General features: G+C 41.5%; 1 protein-coding gene across 1 annotated transcript in view; it reads left to right on the top strand.

Moving 5' to 3' along the window:
* NKAIN3 (sodium/potassium transporting ATPase interacting 3) overlaps nucleotides 1-16,711 on the top strand; it is a 1,223,038-nt gene extending 1,206,327 nt beyond the window's left edge. Inside the window, exons 6-7 of the transcript XR_007728326.1 lie at nucleotides 5,184-6,107; nucleotides 16,286-16,711. The gene's annotated coding sequence lies outside the window, so the exon portion shown is untranslated. The remainder of the gene's footprint in view (nucleotides 1-5,183; nucleotides 6,108-16,285) is intronic.
* The last annotated feature ends 2,344 nt before the right edge of the window (nucleotides 16,712-19,055 follow it).

The raw sequence follows: 19,055 nt of genomic DNA, 5'->3' as shown, positions 1-19,055 counted from the left end.
GGAGTTGTTCGTTCCTCCCGGTGGGTTCGTGGGCTCACTGGCTTCAGGAGTGAAGCTGCAGACCTTCGCGGTGAGTGTTACAGTTCATAAAGGTGGCGCGTCCGGAGTAGTTCGTTCCTCCTATCTGCAGTTGTGCATCCCTCCCAGTGGGTTTGTAGTCTCGCTGGCTTCAAGAGTGAAGCTGCAGACCTTCGTGGTGAGTGTTAAGCTCATAAAGGTAGCAGAGATCCAAAGAGTGAGCAGCAGCAAGATTTATTCCAAAGACCAAAAGAACAAAGCTTCCATAGTGTGGAAGGGGACCCAGCAGATTGTAGCTGCTAGCTCAGGTGGACCGCTTTTATTCCCTTATCTGGCCCCACTCACATCCTGCTGATTAGTCTATTTTATAGAGAGTTGATTGGTCCATTTTACAGAGAGTTGTTTGGTCCATTTTACAGAGAGCTTATTGGTCCGTTTTGACAGAGTGCTGATAGGTGCATTTACAGTCCTTTAGCTAAGACAGAAAAGTTGTCCAAGTCCCCACCAGATTAGCTATACACAGAGTGCTGATTGGTGCATTTACAATCCTTTGGCTAGACAGAAAAGTTCTCCAAGTCCCCACCCATCCCAGAAGCCCAGCTGATTTCACCTGTCACTGGCAGGCCTGGCGGGACTTTGCAGCACCTAGCCCAGGCAGTCTGGCAGCCCAGAGGGAGCTCGTCCCAGACAATCAAGAGGAAAAGAGGGGAAGCGAGAGAGAGACGGAGACCTGCTATCGTGGCTAATGATCCCGTGAAGCGGGAATGGCGGTCCCCGCACGGGATTCAGCCTCCAATCAAGCCCAGCAGTCTCCAGCCGGCTGCGCCAAGTGTGGGGCTTGCCAAGCCCCCGCTCACCTGGAACAGTCACCGGCCGGTGAGTGCCATGCAGCCCCGCCTCCCACCTGCGCCTCTCTCTTCACACTTCCCTGCAAGCAGAGAGAGCCGGCTCTGACCTTGGCCAGCCCCAGAGAGGGGCCCTCATAGCCCAACAGCAGACTGAAGGGCTGGAGCACGGCCAGAGTGGTGCCAAGAGCAAGAGAGGGCTGCTAGCACGCTGTCACCTCTCAATATTGTACGGCAGATACATTTCATAGCAAAAACTTAACTTAAGCGTACCCTAAGAATGACCCTAAGGCTTAAGAAGAATGTGTGTTTGGAGACCTGTGCTAAAGAATCCAGGAGTGGCCAATGCAGAGATTAGTCTCTTATGTATGAGGAACATCTGAGCCCCTAGTCCATCCTGTGGAAGGCAGTCCATGCAGGAGATTGAGGCCCTTTGTTTTGGGTTAAATGAAGGTTGCCAAGTGGAGGTTGCTAGCAGAAGGGTGATAAGTGAAAATGTCATATAAACTGCATGCTTTTTACAACTGGTTGTAGTCCTCTTCTCCAGCCCACTATCACTGGACTGCCCCATATGTAAGTCCCCTCAATAAACTCTGTGTCTCATTCACTGGCTTCAGGTGTCTTATTCAGCCTCTCAAACATGGTGCCCTCCCTACCGAAGTGAATGACATCAGGCATGACACATATTAGATGTTCCTATAATCTAATCATAACTATGATTTAAACTACAGACTAGTATATATTATTTTTCTTCTCTTTCATGTTTTGCCTGTGTCAGAATAAGTTAATCATCTCTTTGCATCTGCAATCCCACTACCACTACATTTATTATGGCACTCTTTATTAGTCTCTTCATGAAGCTTAGACCCTCCCCCATCCCCCAAAACTCTGCTTTTCAGTATTATATTTCTAAAGTAAGAAATGTGAGCCTTGTTTTATCACCCTGTTTAAAATCTTGAAATAGAAGAAAGATTCAGATCCAAATTTCTCACCTTGATATATAAACTCATCCATTATCTGACTCAACATAGATTATTAGCCTTGTCTATTACACACAATGTGTTTCTTTCTTGCTCTTGTCCAAACATTGCCCTTGCTTTTTCATGCTTATATGATTTGGGAGCTCTTCATGTATAATGCTTATATCATCTTGAATGCTAGATATATTTCACATTTTTTAAGACCTAAGTTCAATTACATCCTACTAAAAGTGCACTCAATATGTAATTATTGACTGGGTGTGGTAGTTCATGCCTGTAATCCCAGCTCTTTGGGAGGCCGAGGTGGCTGAATCACTTGAGTTCAGGAGTTTAAGATTAGCCCGGCTAACATGACAAAACCCCATCTCTACTAAAAATACAAAAAAAAAAAAAAAAAAATCAGCTGGGTGTGGTGGTGCATACCTGCAATTCTACTTGGGAGGCTGAGGCATGAGAATCACTTGATTCTTGGGAGAATCACAGCTACTTGGGAGGCTGAGACATGAGAATCACTTGAATTCAGGAGGTGGAGTATATTAGGCTGTTTTTACACTGCTAATAAAGACATACCTGAGACTGGGTAATTTATAAAAAATAAGAGGTTTAACAGACTCACTCAAGGTTCCACATGACTGAGGAGGCCTCACAATTATGACAGAAGGCAAAGGAAGAGCAAAGTCACGTCTTACATAGCAGCTGGGAAGAGAGCATGTCCAGGAGAACTCCCCCTTATGAAACCATCAGATATCATGAGACTTATTCACTATCAGGAGCACAGCACATGAAAAACCTCCCCCCATGATTCAATAACCTCCCACTGGGTCCTTCCTATAACACATGGGAATTATGAGAGCTACAATTCAAGATGAGACTTGGGTGGGCGACACAGCCAAATCGTATCATTCCGCCCTGGCGCCTCCAAAATCTCATGTCCTCACATTTCAAAACACAGTCATGCCTTCCCAACAGTCCCCCAAAGTCTTAACTCATTCCAGCATTAACACAAAATCCCAACTCCAAAGTCTCATATGAGACAACTCAAGTCCCTTCCACCTATGAACCTGTAAAAATCAAAAGCAAGTTAGTTACTTTCTAGATACAATGGGAGTACAGGCATTGGGTAAATACTCCTGTTCCAAATTGGAGAAATTGGCAAAAACCAAAGGGCTATAGGCCCTCTGCAAGTCTAGAATCCAATGGGGCAGTCATTAAACCTTAAATTTCCAAAATGATCTCCTTTGACTAACCATGTCTCACGTTCCGGTCATATTGATGCAAGAAGTGGGCTCCCACAGCCTTGGGCAGCTCCACTTCTGTGGCTTTGCAGGGTAAAACCTCCATCCTGGCTGCTTTCATAGGCTGGCAATGAGTGTCTGTGGCTTTTCCAGATGCACTGTGCAATCTGTCAGTGGGTCTGCCATTCTGGGGTCTGGAGGATGGTGGCCCTCTTCTCGCAGATCCACTAGGCAGTGCCTCAGTGGGGACCCTGTGTGGGGGCTGCAACCCCACATTTTTCTTCTCCTCTGCCCTAGCAGAGAGTCTCCATGTGGGCTCTGCCCCTGCAGCACACTTCTGCCTGGACATCCAGGTGTTTCAGAGGATCTCTGAAAGCTAGATGGGGGTTCCCAAACCTCAGTTCTTGACTTCTATGCACCCACAGGCTCAATACCATGTGGAAGCTGCCAAGGCTTGGGACTTGCACCCTCTGAAGCCACAGCCTGAGCTGTACCCTGTCCCCTTTTAGCCAAGGCTGGAGCTGCTGGTAGGCAAGGTGCCAAGTCCCTTGGCTGCACACAGCAGGGGGGCCTGGGGCCCAGCCCAGGAAACCGTTTGTTCCTCCTAGGCCTCTGGGCCTGTGATGGCAGGGGCTGCTATGAAGATCTCTGACATGCCCTGGAGGCATCTTCCTCATTGTCTTGGTGATTAACAATTCAGCTCCTTGGTACTTATGCAAATTTCTGCAGACAGCTTCAATTTCTTCCCAGAAAATGGAGTTTTCTTTTCTATCACATCATTGGGAAGCAAATTTTCCAAACTTTTATGTTCTGCTTCCTCTTGAATGCTTCATTGCTTAGAAATTTCTTCCTCTAGAGTTGCTAAATCATCTCTTTCAAGTTCAATGTTCCACAGATCTCTAGGGCAGGGGCAAAATGCCACCAGTCTCTTTACTGGAGTAAAGAATGACCTTTATTCCAGTTCCCAACAAGTTCCTCATCTCCATCTGAGACCGCTTCAGCCTGGATTTTATCATCCATAGCACTATCAGCATTTTGGTCAAAGACATTCAACAAATCTCTAGGAAGTTCCAAACTTTCCCACATCTTCCTTTCTTCTTCTGAGTCTTCCAAACTGTTCCAACCTCTGCCTGTTACCCAGTTCCAAAGTAACTTCCACATTTTTGGGTATCTTTACAGCAGTGCCCCATTACCTGGTACCAATTTACTGTTTTAGTCTGTTCTCACTCTACTAACAAAGACATACCTGAGAGTGGGTAATTTATAAAGAATACCAGGTTTAATGGACTCACAGTTCCATATGGCTGGGGAGACATAATCATGACAGAAGGCAAAGGAGCAAAGTCATGTCTTACATGGTGGCAGGGAAGAGAGCTTGTGTAGGGGAACTACCCCTTACAAAGTCATCAGATCTCATGAGACTTATTCACTATCACAAGATCAGCACACAAAAGACCCACTCCCATGATTCTATAACCTCCTACCAGGTCCCTCCCAAAACATGTGGGAATTATGGGAGCTACAATCTAAGATGAGATTTGGGTGGGGACACAGCCAAGCCATATCACAGAGCTTGCAATGAGCTGAGATCATGCCACTGCACTCCAACAGAGGGAGACTCTGTCTCAAAAAATTATTTTTTAATAAAAAGAAAAATATATACATATATAATTATTGAACATTTATTGTGTGGAAGATGTTGGTTCTACTCGGCAGAATTGGTCTTTCTACACCCTAAGAAATTTAGTATTACTTCCATTATTAGACATTGAACCCTAAATACACCTATGACATCATGAATTCTCTGAGTGCTTTGTAAATAGGAATCAAATTAGCTTTTCTGGCAATCACATTACCTTGTTCATTCTCATCAAATAGTTCTAACCTGGAGCCATAAGGTTATCATTCCCCCCAACACACACAAAGGTAACTGTTAAGTAAAAATTCCCCATTTGTGTCTGCTCAATGAATGTTTAGACTTGATTTCAGGCACTTATATTGACTTTTATTAAACTTAATTTTGTTTGATTCAGCAAGTCATTTCAATCGGATAAGATCAATTTAAATGTTGATATTTTAAAAATAAACGTATTTGTTATTCTCAGATTCATTTGATCTGCAAGTATGCAAACATCTTTTTATCCAGATGCTGCAAATCATTGAACAGCACAAGAGTTAGTAAGATATTATCACCAAATTGTCACATCAGTCAGGCCTCATGTGCTTCCTAAGAACTGAGGTGATGCATTACTTTAGATAGAGTGTCATCCTAAACCCCAGATTCAACATCTTCCTAATCTTTCTAGTGCAGTCTAATATATAAATTTTATGAAAAACATAGGTTTTTTTAACCTGCAGTGCTCTTTGAGAATGTATATTGATTCCTAAAGATTGGCATTGGTTTTCATAAAATGTTATAAACTATTATCTTAGCATCTTACCAGGAATTTCCACTAAATTCACCAATTTATGATTTGTGAAATCTAATTCTTTTGCTTTTTGAAAATTTTCATGTGAATTTCCCATTTTCAGTGTTGTAGCACCTCTCTCTTCCTCTAAGATCCTCCAAACTCATCAAAAGCCATGATCTTATTGTACCAGCAGTTTTATTTATTCAATCCTTCAATGAGTAGTTATTGAACTTCTATAATGTGCCAGGCTCTGGGCTTGGCACTGGAGCTTGCCTTATGCCAAACAGATACAATCGATCCATTCAAAGTGTCCTAATTACACATTGAGGGACCAACTATATCTTTTCTCATTGTAAACTTGGAGCAAAAGCAAATTCATTAAAATAAATTTACATTATAGTACCACAAAAAAAATGAACAGAACCAGAAAGCATTTTTTACAAAAATTAACAGAACAGTGTCATAGAGGGGAAAAGGATGTGAGATCATGGTGCCCTACCTTCAATAGGGTGGCCAGAAAACACCTCTCTGAAGAAGCAGCATCTGAGCTGAGACCTGAAGAACAAGGAGTCAGTGATGCAGAGAACCTTAGGACATGGCTTCCAATCTGAGAAAACAGTAAGCGCAAAGGCCACGAGATGGGAAAGAGGTGAACAATGTTCAGGAAACTGAGAGGAGCCCTCTGTGGTTGAGCCCAGTAAGTTGAGGAGAGAGGCTTGAGACTGGACAGGTGGGAGGTAGGAGGTAGCTGCATTATTCAGAGCCTTGTAGGTCAAGGCAAGAAGTTGAGGTTTTATTCACTAGGAAACCATGAGAGGGTGTTAGGTTTTAATAGCAGTGGGAATGCCTAATCACCTCAATACTACCTCTTTAGTATAAAATACTAGCAAATACTAGGAACTGCATGTATCTTTAAAAACCAGAATTGTTGGCAAAGAATAAGGGTACTGCACTCTTCCTCTGCTTGAGCAGAAATTAAATTTAATGTCATTCCTCCCAGCTTTTGCCATCTTAATCCTTTGAGAATACAAAGATACTAATGTAGAGCAAAATATGTGCTTGTTCAGCTCACTGACACATAATAACCTGACATTAGTCAATATGTTGGAAAAGGAAATTTAATCACAAAAGACATTTTTGCTTCCAGATTATGTAGAAATGACTTCATTAAGTTTGCTTTCAGAGTGTTTTACTGAAAAGCTGATGTCTCTTTAATTGATTACATTAAAGAGCTCTAATGAAGACTTACATGAGCTGAAATATCAGCACTAATGGTGCTTGATTCTGTCTTAGTCATTTTGGTGATGAAAAATAAAAGAAGACTGGATATCTCCAGTTAATGCAATCCTTTTAGAGCTCTTTAATTGAACATGTCTTTAAGGGACAAAGTGTCCTGGGGAATAAAAAACAGTTCAAGCAATTTCCTTGAGTTGCAGGCATTGGTACAGAGCAAATATGTTCAGAAAAAAGAGGAGTCAGTAGCCAGAGTCGAGGTGTCACTGAGACCCCTGAGCCCATACCCAGCGTTATTCTCCTCACCACTCCCCTTTCTTCTCTTTTCTTCTTCTTCTTTTCTTTTTTTTTTTCTTTTAGACAGAGTCTTGCTTTGTCATCCAGGCTGCAGTGCAGTGGCACGACCTCAGCACTCTACAACCTACATCTCCTGGGTTTAAGGGACCCTCCTACCTCCTGAGTAGCTGGGATTACAGGCATGCGCCACCACATTCAGCTAATTTTTGTATTTAGTAGAGATGGGCTTTTACCATGTTGGCCAGACTGGTCTCAAACTCCTGACCTCAAGTGATCCACCCACCTCAGCCTCCCAAAGTGCTGGGATTATAGGCATGAGCCACGGCTCCCAGCCACTTCTCTTTTCTTCTTTACCTTTCCTTCCTGTATCTCTGATCTCTCTACATTTGTTATACTTGGGGATGCCCCTCTCTCTGTTACTTTAGTGCCAGTTCTACTATTCATTTACTCCATATTTTTGGATCAGTGAAACTTCCCAGAGCCTGAGTTCTCTTGCCTTTATATAAAGAGAGGCTGACACCTGTCCCATTGGGTTGCTGTGGAAAACAGACAATACAGGACATGACATATTGATAAGTCCCCTCCAAGTGTTAGTGTTCCCTCACCCTCATCCATCCCACCCTTTCAACTTTCCTTTTTCTCCCCTTCCCCCGCCCATGCCATAGGTCAAGTTTTTCATGTAGCCGTAATTCACTCTACCTGTGGCCCATGGGTTCCAAGGGCTGGAGGCCACCAGTATAGAGTTTATACACTCAAAAGTATATTCTAGCATGCAAATTCTAGGTAATTCTTTCTGAAAGAATTACCTAATCCCTTCTGCTAGTTAAAGGCAGAATTTTTTTTTTTAGTTGGGGAAAGCTGCATAACAAAGTTGAATCCTATACTTGCCTTCGTGCATAAGAGCAATCTGTCAGCAGAGGCCAGTCCTAAAGGAAAACTAACATCCGGTTAATGAGGGCATAAAACTCAAGCTTTCTTGAGTAGCTCTCCTCCAAGCAGATTCAGGGACCCAGTCTCATTGTGTGTTCTGGTTTTGTGAAAACCTAGGACCCTGAAGGTTTTGTTTGTTTTGTTTTGTTTTGTTTTGTTTTGTTTGCCTCCAGGTACAGAAGAAAAAAGAGTGAAAATAGGAGTGATTGTATGGGGAATTTTTTAGAGGCCAGGCCTAGAAGTGGTTCACATTACCTCTTTCTGCCCACATTCCTCAGGCCAGAACATAATCATAGTATCCCACCAGACAGCAATGAAAGCAGAAAAACAGGATCTAGCTCTGGCCCAAAAAAGAAAAGGAAATAGAATATACTGAACACATAGTAAACTCTACCACACAACCTTTTATTACAAATAGTTTCATTTAGTATTTTTTTCATTGTAATGTGTATTTGATGTATTAGGATTTTACCAACATTTAAGAAAATTGGAAAATTAGGAGAAAAAGAAAATGTACTCAAACTTTAAGTTTCCATAGAATAATAGTGACTGTCTTAATCTTCATCCTCTGTGCATGTTACAAAAATAGTATGTCAACCAGGAGAGTAAATAATGCCACCACAACATTATTATCTAGGGGCACCATATGGCCCCCTTTCTCCTGGCACTAGAGAAATCTCTCACATGTCCTGTCTCTCTTTTTCAGCCTTCCGTGGCCCCTTTGTCTCTCAAGTCTTTTTGCTAACAAATCACTCTTGTCCTCGGCCTCTGGTATTTGTTCTGGTTGGGCCTGATGTTGGGGTTGGGAGGATGCAAATGACAAAAATACTGTGCTAAAAGAGTCTTGGTAACTATCTATTCTTTGAGCTGCATTACCTAAGGCAGCCTATGTTACTTTGTGACTTAGAGAAATGCAAAAGAATGAGACAGATAAGGGGGTAGAAGTAACTACCTTTTCTCATTGAGATAATTTCTGCCTTGTAAAAGCAAGTTGAGAGCAAGGAAGAAAAACACAAATGAAAGAATCATGTCCCATAGCTTATAAACCATCTTATCTAACTTCAGGTCACTGGTTTAATGCCCTTACATTATTCCAGAGCCTTTTATAAGCTCTTTAAATGCATTAATTACTTTGAGACAACTTTAAATTGGAATATTAGTAGTATAGATTTGTCACTATGTGTTAACATTAAAGATGCACATACCCTTTGACCCAGAAATTATTAGAAAGTTGTCCTGCAGATATACCCACATATGTGTAAAAAAGTCATTCACTGCTTTAATCAAGCATTTTGGTAGTAAGAAAATATTAGAAACAACCCCAATGCCTACCAGTGGAAAACTGGTTACAAAAATTATGGTACTGCCATGCAATGGGTCATTATGCAGCTATCAGAAAAGAATGAAGGAATCTGTGTGCTGGAGTATTTCCAAGATAGGGTAAGGGGAAAAGTCACATGCAAAAGTAGGTGCAGTATGCCACCATGTTCGTGAAAAGTGGGGAAGGGATTGTATGATGATTTGTCTAAGTGTAGAATGTCCCAGGAAGGATGTAAAAGAAATCAGTTGCACTGGTCATCTCTGGGAAAAAGGATTGAGTGGCTGGGCACCATAGATCAAGGAAGGAGATGTTTTAGGCTTTCCTCATAAAACCTATTTGGAAAATTCAAGTTCATTCATTCATTCATTCATTAAATGTTATGGTCTTTAACCAGCAGTGTCAAAGGCTACTGAAAGCAGAGTTTCAGCTCCTCATTTGAACTGGAACATTCCAGGGAAGGAACATCTCCTTGAAGGGAATTTGACTAAGGCATTAACTGAGAGAAGAGAAATGTAACCTACATTTCCTCCATCTCCATCTGGAAAGTCCTTTCAGGTGTCATCTTAGGAAAATCTAGGTTTACCCTTTACAAGGAAGATAGCATTTTATTTCACGGAAAATCAGACTCTGTTTTCTTATAGTTGTTTCAGCTTGGCTCAAGCTCAGCAAAGTAAATAGCAAAAATAGGTGAACCGTAAAATTAAACCTACATCATTGGGGTGTTAACTAAGGCCATTAAATTTCTCATTTGGGATCTAAATATTGGAGTAGGACTTTGATGATACTGTGAAATTATACCTAAAGTAGACTTATCCAGAATAATAATATAGTAAACAGCATGATTGAAAAATTTGAAAAACTACTTAAGCTTTCCAATTGGTATTTACATTTGCACATTCCCATCCTTAATGACATAAAATGAAATAGCTCTACAGATGCTTAATGCACCAGGACTCAGTGAATCTGGAGGAAAAGCAGATGGCTTATGTATATCTGAGAGCATTTTAATATTAAGCAAATAAACCACAATTAGATGGGCGTGGCAGAGGCATATCCTGGTGCATGCTTAATGGTGAGAAATGGATATTTCAGATGTCTGTCCTCTGTACTTTACAAGAGTTTATTCAAAATGGCTGCAGGGTAAGGGTTGGGGAATTAAGCAAGGCTAAGAAGCAAGACAGTAGGGGAATGAGAATCTTCACTGTGGTATAGATGAATGCTACAGTAGACGCTGCTCAGCTGGCTCCTGAGAGGGAATGGAGGACCTTAGTTCACACTGTTCTGTGTCTGTTGTGCTGAGCTGTGACTATGGTTGTTGCCAAACTAAAAACAAAGAAAAGCTAAACTGACCTATATCAGCAATGTCATAGAGATTTGTGGTAGAAGGAAGATGGAGGATATGGGAAACACAAGGGGGAAGAAGGAAAGGTAGGTTGGGAGTTTACAGACGTAGGAAGAAAAAAAGGCTAGAGCGACATAAGAAACTTCAAGAGTGGACAATCAATTCAGAATTTATATGCATATCAAATCATCAAGTTGTTCACCATAGATACATAAAATTTCTATTCAATTATACTTCCATAAAGCCAAAAATATTTAAAATATTAGAATAATTATAATAGTATTCAAAAGAGTGGTACCCAAATCAGCAGCATCAGCATCACCCGGGAGCTTGTTAGAAACGCAAATTCTCAAGCCTCACCTCAGACTGAATCAGAAACTCTTGGGTGGGCCCAACAGTCTGTGAACAAGCTCTGCAGGTGATTCTCATGCACTCTCAAGACTGAGAACCACTGGTCCACACCTTCTAGTTAACATGATAACCAGGTTGACCTATGTTATAAATATTCCCATTGAACATAAAAGTGATGTAAAATTGCTAGAAGCTGTCTGTATTGGTCTTTTTTCACACTGCTAAAAAGATTCTACCTGAAACTGGGTAATTCATAAAGGAAAGAGGTTTCATTAACTCATAGTTCTGCATCTCTGCAGAGGCCTCAGAAAACTTACAATCATGACAGAAGGCGAAAGGGAATCAAGGCACACCTTACATGGTGGCAGGAGAGAGACAGAGTGTGCAGGGGAAAGCTGCCACTTTTAAAAGCATCAGATCACATGAGAGCTCCCTCACTATCATGAGAACAGCATGGCCGAAACCAACCCCATTATCCAATCACCTCCCATCAGGTCCCTCCCTTGACACTTGGGGATTAAATTCAAGATGAGATTTAGGTAGGGACACAGCCAAACCATAGCATTCTGCCCTGGCCCCTCCAAAATATCTGTCCTTTTCACATTTCAAAACCAATCATGTCTTCCCAACAGTCCCCCAAAGTCTTAACTCATTCCAGCATTAACACAAAAGTCCAAGTCCAAAGTCTCACCTGAGACAAGGTAAGTCCCTTCCACCTATGAGCCTGTAAAATCAAAAGCAAGTTAGTTATTTCCAAGATACAATGGGGGTACAAGTATTGGGTAAATGTTCCTATTCCAAATGGGAGAAATTGGCCAAAACAAAGAGGTCACAGGCACCATGCTAGTCCAAAACGTGATGGGGCAGTCATCAAATCTTAAAGGTCCGAAATGATCTCCTTTGACTCCATGTCTCACATCCAGGGCATGCTGATGCAAGGGGTGGGCTCCCATGGCCTTGGGCAGCTCCTCCTCTGTAGCTCTGCAGGGTACAGCCTCTGCTGCTGTGTTCACAGGCTGGTGTGGAGTGCCTGCAGCTTTTCCAGGCACATGGTGCAAACTGTCAGTGGATCTACCATTCTGGGGTCTGGAGGATGGTGGCCATCTTCTCACAGTTCCACTAGGTAGTGCCCCAGTGGGGACTCTGTGGGGGGCTCCAACGCCACATTTCCTTCGCACACTGCCTTAGCAGAGGTTCTCCCTGAGGCTTTCTTATGAAGACCAGCTTGGGAGGCAATAAAATTATTTACTGAAAGAAATATTAAGAAAAATATTCTGCCCCCTACCCCACCCAGCTTTGGAAAAAAAAGTTGCTTCTGGCACATTTCTAGAAACTAAGCTCCAAATGAAATTTGTAAATTGTAGATGGAAAGTGATAATAAGGACAGGCAGGTGATAATGGGAGTGTATTTGGATTAACTTCTGAAAAAACAAAAAACTAGAAATTTGGGGGGGGGGGTTTAAAACCATGGCAGTGAACAAGAATGAAGAGGTGAACAGAAAAAAAAAATTGGGGGGGTTTGTTTTAATTAAAAGGCGAAAAGGTCAATAATACACAAGGCACCTAAATAAAAGTGATAAAGAAAAACAAATTAAGAGGATTTGGAACTCATGATTCACTTGAGGGTCACCTTGGTAGTAGTGAGGAGTAATGGAGTGAGAAGAGCCTGGGTTTCCAGAGTCAGTGTTCAGATCCACTAGCTGTAAATTATATCATTCTAGATAATTCACTTAACATTAGGATTGACATGCTTTCATTTGTTCTTACTTTGCTCTATAGTGGGAGAAGTAAAGTGCTTAATTAAGGCTATTATTAGTTTTCAATTTACCAAGTAAATGAGCTCTTTTCTTAAAAAAAATAAATAAAAAAGAGGAGGAGGAGGAACAATGGTTGGTGAGTGTGTTACAAAATCTTAGCGTATTTTTGACAATGCAATAGCCCCCTCCTCCAGAATCTCATAAAAATGAAAACTGCAACAAAAGACTTGTATTACTCCTTAGGGATTTTTGGAGTCAGATTTATGGGTTATTCTGTGTATGGTACTGGGTTGACATGAGGTTTGAGTTGGAAGCAAGAAAGCCTCATGTTATTTGGGTTGAATTAAAATTGAGACTATGAGCCCAGTACATTTTTTCCAGTATATTTCATGTTTAGGGCCATTGACATCAGCATTCATTTGCTGTTTGTAGTCAGAGGCTTTATACCTCCTTGTGTCTCTAAGTTCTTGTCATCTATTTTATGAAAGAGGCCATATGGACACTGTCATCTATAATGGTGTCAAATATTAGTTAGAGGGTTAAGTTGTAAAATGAGTGCATAAAGCAAAAGCTAAGTGTAGTCAAAATTTCCATTATATATGCTGTAATTCACCCCTCAAGTGCAGAATCCACAAACCTGATTGTCCACTCACATTCAGCCAGGTCAGGAGTTTCTCTGGCATTGAATGCAGAGTTCTTCATCACAGGCAGTGATGGGGGACAAAATAAAGTCCCAGTCTTCATGTAAATTACATTCTAGGTAAAGTGGCAGAAAATAATTATGTGAGCAAGTAAATAAAACTACTTCAGATCATTTTATGTGCAGCGGAGACAAATAAAGCAGAGGAAGGGAGCCATAGGGCCAAGATAAGAGTTGTTGCAGGAGGGTGGTCGGGAAAGGCCTCACTGGGAAAGTGACGTTTAAGTAAAGACTGGAAGGAAGGCCAGGACGTGGGCATGGAGTGAGGAAGGGCAAGGTGGCCGGAGATGAGCTGAAAGTGGCAGCAGGGGCCAGATCACTGAGGCCTCAGAGGCCATGCAGTCCACTGTTACTGTGAGTGAGTTAGGAATCTGTTGGAGAGTTTGGCACAGAGGAGTAACATGATGGGACCCGGGTTTTTGAAGGATCTCCCTGACTCCTTTATTGAGAAGAGATTATTGGGGAGCAATCACAGGAACAGGCAACAGGCAACAGATCACAGACTCACTCTGCACGTGGCTGCGGCCCCAGACAGGTATTTTGTTTGTTTGTTTGTTTGTTTGTTTTTCCATCTGCCAAAGAAATGGCCACCTAACCTGTTGAGGGTGACGCAGCTGCCCAGGGAATGCAGGGAGAAAAGAAGAAAGGAAAGAAAATCGGGCAACAGGTGAGTAGACTGTGGCAATACTTCCGGTGAGAGTTTGTGGTGGCTTCCGCAACATGTGTGGTGGCAAGAGTGTGTAGAAGTGACTGGATTCTGTGGTCACCAGAATCTCATGGTCACCAGTCAAATGAGTTAGTTGACAGAGGTCTGTTATGTTGTGACTATCCCTCAAAATTCAAGTGTTAAAACCTAATCACCCATGTGACTGTATTAAAGGGTGGGGCCTTTAGGAAGTGATTATATCATTAGGGTAAAGCCCTGGTGAACGGGATCAAGGCCTTTATCAAAGAGGCTTCACCCAGTCCTTTTTTGCCCTTATGCGTTTCTGACATGTGACAATGCAGTAATAAGGCCCTCACCAGACACTGGACCTGCCAGGACTCTCATCTTGGACTTTCCAGCCTCCAGAACTATGAGAAATAAATTTCTTTATAAATCACTCAGTCTCTGTGGTATTTTGTTATAGCATGTCGAACAGACTAAGACCAGATCTTCACGGTGGAAAAATCAAGCTGTCACCCCGGAAGTACTGATCAGTCTTCCCACCATTCAAAGTGGGAAATCATACCTTAGGTCCCTTCTGATGTGATGCAGGATGCTATACTCATCCAGCACTAATACATAGTATTTCTGCCAAAGAATCAAACCTGCTTCCAATCCAACATGGAGAGCTAACTTCTGGTTTACAGAAAATGTAGTTAGCAGAGGAAAAGTAAAATGAAACTATGAGAGAGCAAACAAAATCAGAGTCGGGAAGCATTCCACAAGAAAACTGCTGTAATTTCTCCAACAAGGTGGTAGAATTTTTAAAAAATAAAAATGGAAGAATGAGGATGGTTCAGGAAGGTTTTCTGCCTGTGACACTGTTTGCACTCAGTTTTGATAGCACCTTCTGGAGTCCACTTTCCCTGACTTCCTCTCCCACCCAGCAGCCACTCCCTGAACCTTATCTCTCTTTGCCTCAGGGCTCCTGTTCAGTTCAGTGTGATTTCTATGATTCTCCCCAGTTGCACACAGTTTTCTGTACTCACTTGCAACTTGGGACCATGTGAGGACTTCTATTCACTAGTTGTTCTCATATCCATGTACTTGGGTTCCACTCAGGGTGGCTCTTCTATGTTTGGGAATATGTGTGGGTTTGTTTCATTGGTTTTAGTGATATTCCAATTTTACAACTTGTAGGGCTTGTTAGGTTTGTGTTTCATTTTTCTTTCTCTCTCTCTCTCTCTTTTTTTTTTTTTTTTTTTTTTTTTTTTTTTTTTGCGGCAGGGAGTCTCACTCTGTCACCTAGGCTGGAGTGCAGTGGTGCGATCTCGGCTCACTGAAACCTCCACCTCCTGGGTTCAAGTGATTCTCGTGCCTCAGCCTCCCAGTAGCTGGGATTACAGGCACTTACCACCACATCCAACTAATTTTTGTATTTTTAGTAGAGACGGGGGTTTTACCATGTTGGACAGGCTGGTCTCGAACTCCTGATCTCAAGTGATCCACCTGCCTAGGTATCCCAAATTGCTGGGATTACAGGCGTGAGTCACCGCGCCTGGTTGCTTTTCATTGTTCTATCACTTGCACTACACAACTGCTGATCCCTCACCAGTCCTGTTGCTGGTAGGCGTTTGCCTGATATGCCTGAATTCTGTGATTTGGGAAGATTTTCTGTCATCCAGTTTTCTTGAGAATGATTTTCATGCATATTTTGTCCTTTCACTATGCTGGTTGGTCCATTTGACTTTCAGTAATAACTTGAAAGATGTCTTAAAAACTACCTGCATTATGACCCTACCACCTCAAACTGGATGAAATTTCCTACTTGGTAAACCAACTAAGACTAAATCTAGCAGTTAGTGAGATCAGAAGAGAATAAAAAGAGTGTGTCTTCCATTCTAACAGTGTGAGATGATATCTCATTGTGATTTTAATTTGCATTTCCCTAATAATTAGTGATTTTGAGCAGTTTTTCATGAACCTATTGGCTTTTTTTATGCTTTCTTTTGAGAAATGTCTGCGCAGGTCCTTTGCTCATTTTTTAATTGGGTTATTGATTTTCTTATTGACCTGTTTGGGTCCTTATATATTTTGAATGTTAATCCCTTATCAGATGTATGGTGTGTTAGTCGGTTTTGCATTGCTATAAAGGAATACTCAAGGCTGGGTAATTTATGAAGAAAACACAGTCGATTATTTGACTCATGATTCTGCAGGGTGTACAAGCAGCATCGTGCCGGTACCTGCTCAACTTTTGGAAAGGACTCAGGAAGCTTTTACTCACGATGGAAGGCAAAGCGGGAGCAGGCACGTCACATAGCAAGAGTGGAAGTAAGGGAGACACCATGCTGTTTTAAACAATCAGCTCCCATGTGAACTAATAGAGTGAGAACTCACTTATTTCTGTAGCGAGGGCATCAAGCCATTTACAAGGGATCCATCCTCATGACACAAACACCACTATCTCCCACCTCCAACACTGGGGATGACATTTCAACATGAGATTCGGAAGGGACAAATATCCAAACTATATCATATGGTTTGTAGATATTTTCTTCCACTCCTTGAGTTATCTTTTCATTTTGTTAATTGTTTTCTTTACTGTGCTGAAGCGGTTTAGTTTAATGAAATCCCATTTGTCTATTTTTGCTTTTGTTGCCTATGCTTTTGGGATCCTATCTAAAATATTATTGCCCGGAGCATTGTTGTGAAGCTTCCCCCTATATATTCTTTTAGTAGTTTTACAGTTTCAGGTCTACTATTTAAGTCTTCAATCAATTTTGAGATTTTTTTTTTTAATATGATATGAGATGGATATCCAATTTTATTCTTCTGAATGTGGATATCTGATTTTCCCAGCACCATTTTTTGAAGAGACTGCCCTTTCCCCATTGTATGCTCTTGGCACCTTTGTCAAAAATCAGTTGACTGTAAATGTGTGAGTTTATTGTGGTGTTGGTAAGAATGTAGAGAAATGGGACCCCTTTGCACTGTTGGTAGGACTGCACATTAGTACAGCCATAATGGAAAATAGTATGGAGGTGCCTCAAAAGACTAAAAATAGAACCACCATATAACCCAGCAATTCTGCTTCTTGATAAGTAGTCAAAAGAATTGAAATACGTATGTTGAAAAGATAGCTGCACTCTCATGTTTACTGCAGCATTATTCACAATAGCCATGATATGGACTCAAACTAAATGTTCATCAATGAATGGATACAGAAAATATGGTATATATACACAAATGGAATACTATTCAGCCTCTAACACGAAGGAAATTCTGTCATTTATGACAACATGAATGAAGCTGAAGGAAATGATGCTAAACGAAGTAAGCGAGGCACACAAAGACAAATACTGCATGGTCTCACTTATACATTGAATCCGAAAGAAATCAAATTCATAAAAGTAGAGAATAGAATGGTGGTTACTAGGGGTGGGGAGGGAAAGCAAGAAAGGAAATGGGGAGTTACTGGTCAAAAGGAGCAAAATTTCAATTAGGCAAGATAAATAAGTCTTTCATTGTTGTTGTTTCTTGGTTTTTGGTTTGTTTGTTTGTTTATTTATTTATTTATGTAGAGAGAGAGTCTTGCTTCCTCATCCAGGCTGGAGTGCAGTGGCATGATCTCAACTCACTGCAACCTCCGCCTCCCAGATTCAAGCAATTCTCCCACCTCAGTCTTCCAGGTAGCTGGGACTACAGGTTATTTGCCACCACATCTGGCTAATTTTTCTATTTTTACTAGAAATGGGGTTTCGCCATGTTGCCCAGACTGGTTTCGAACAGGAGTTCGAAACTCAAGATATCCGCCTGCCTCGGCCTCCCAAAGTGCTAGCATTACAGGGGTGAGGAATAAGTTTTTGAGATCTGTGGCACAGCAGGGTGACTATAGCCAATAATAGTGTATGATATATTTCAAAATAGCTATGAGAGTAAATTTCAGATGTCTCACTATAAAAAATAAGTAAATGAGGTGACAGATGTTAGTTAACTGAATTTAGTCATTCTACATTGTATACGTGTATCAAAAGATCACATTGTACTCCATAAATGTATACAATTATAATTTTACAATTAAAAATAATATTAATAAGAAAAATATTTTAAGGAGCATGTCTTCCTAGTGCCAAAGTGTTTCCAGAAGCAAAGAGGGACAACCACACCAAATAACAGATAAAGTTACATGAGGACTTGGGACATTGGATTCAGCCACCTGGAGGTCATTGGTAACCTTGACAAGAGTAGTTTCTATGGAGCACAGGGGTGAAAACACCAAAGTCCTGTGCAATAGATTTGAGAGACGATAGAAGGGGAGAAATGAGAGTCATCAAGTATAGATGACTCGTTCGAGAAGGTTTATTGTAAAAGTATACAGCAAATTAATTAGATAATGCGAGAATGTGCAGAGTCAACAGAGGACTTTTAAAGGTAGGAGGTACTATAGTATGTAAGTGTGATTACTGGAATGAGTCTGGAGAGACGTAAATATTGATGATGTAGGAGGAGGGGGCCATTTGCTTGTGTGATGCCCCTGGGTAGTAGAAAATGGAAAGGATCTGGTGCACAGTAGAGGAGGTGGTCTCAGCTGACAATATGTGATTGGCCAGAGCTTCAGGTAGGGAAGGGAGAGAATATGTGTACAGATGATGGTGGGGGAGGACTGAACAGTGGGGCTTGTTGGGGGTTCTCTTCTAATCCTTTTCAATATTTCTGAGCTAACAGAAGGAAGTTCATCAGCTTACAGCGAAGAGAGAGGAAAGGTGTTGGAGATTTGACAGGAAGGGTGAGAAGCAGTTGCTGGGGAGAATGAAGAAGGAAACAGACGAGGAAAGTGTATTCAGATGGTGCAGCAGCACTGAGGTCCTGCTTATCGTAGTGACAAAACCAGCTCAGTCCTCTTCAGGTGAGCACCAAATGAAAGAATTGGTTTGCATTTAGGGGCCATTTATACACAAAATACAGTGTTTTGGTTTTTATCATTAT

Source organism: Macaca thibetana, chromosome 8 (assembly GCF_024542745.1).
Source record: "Macaca thibetana thibetana isolate TM-01 chromosome 8, ASM2454274v1, whole genome shotgun sequence".
NCBI lineage: Eukaryota > Metazoa > Chordata > Mammalia > Primates > Cercopithecidae > Macaca > Macaca thibetana.
The sequence above is the reverse complement of the archived record's forward strand: the minus strand, read 5'-3'. Positions and strand labels throughout refer to the sequence as shown.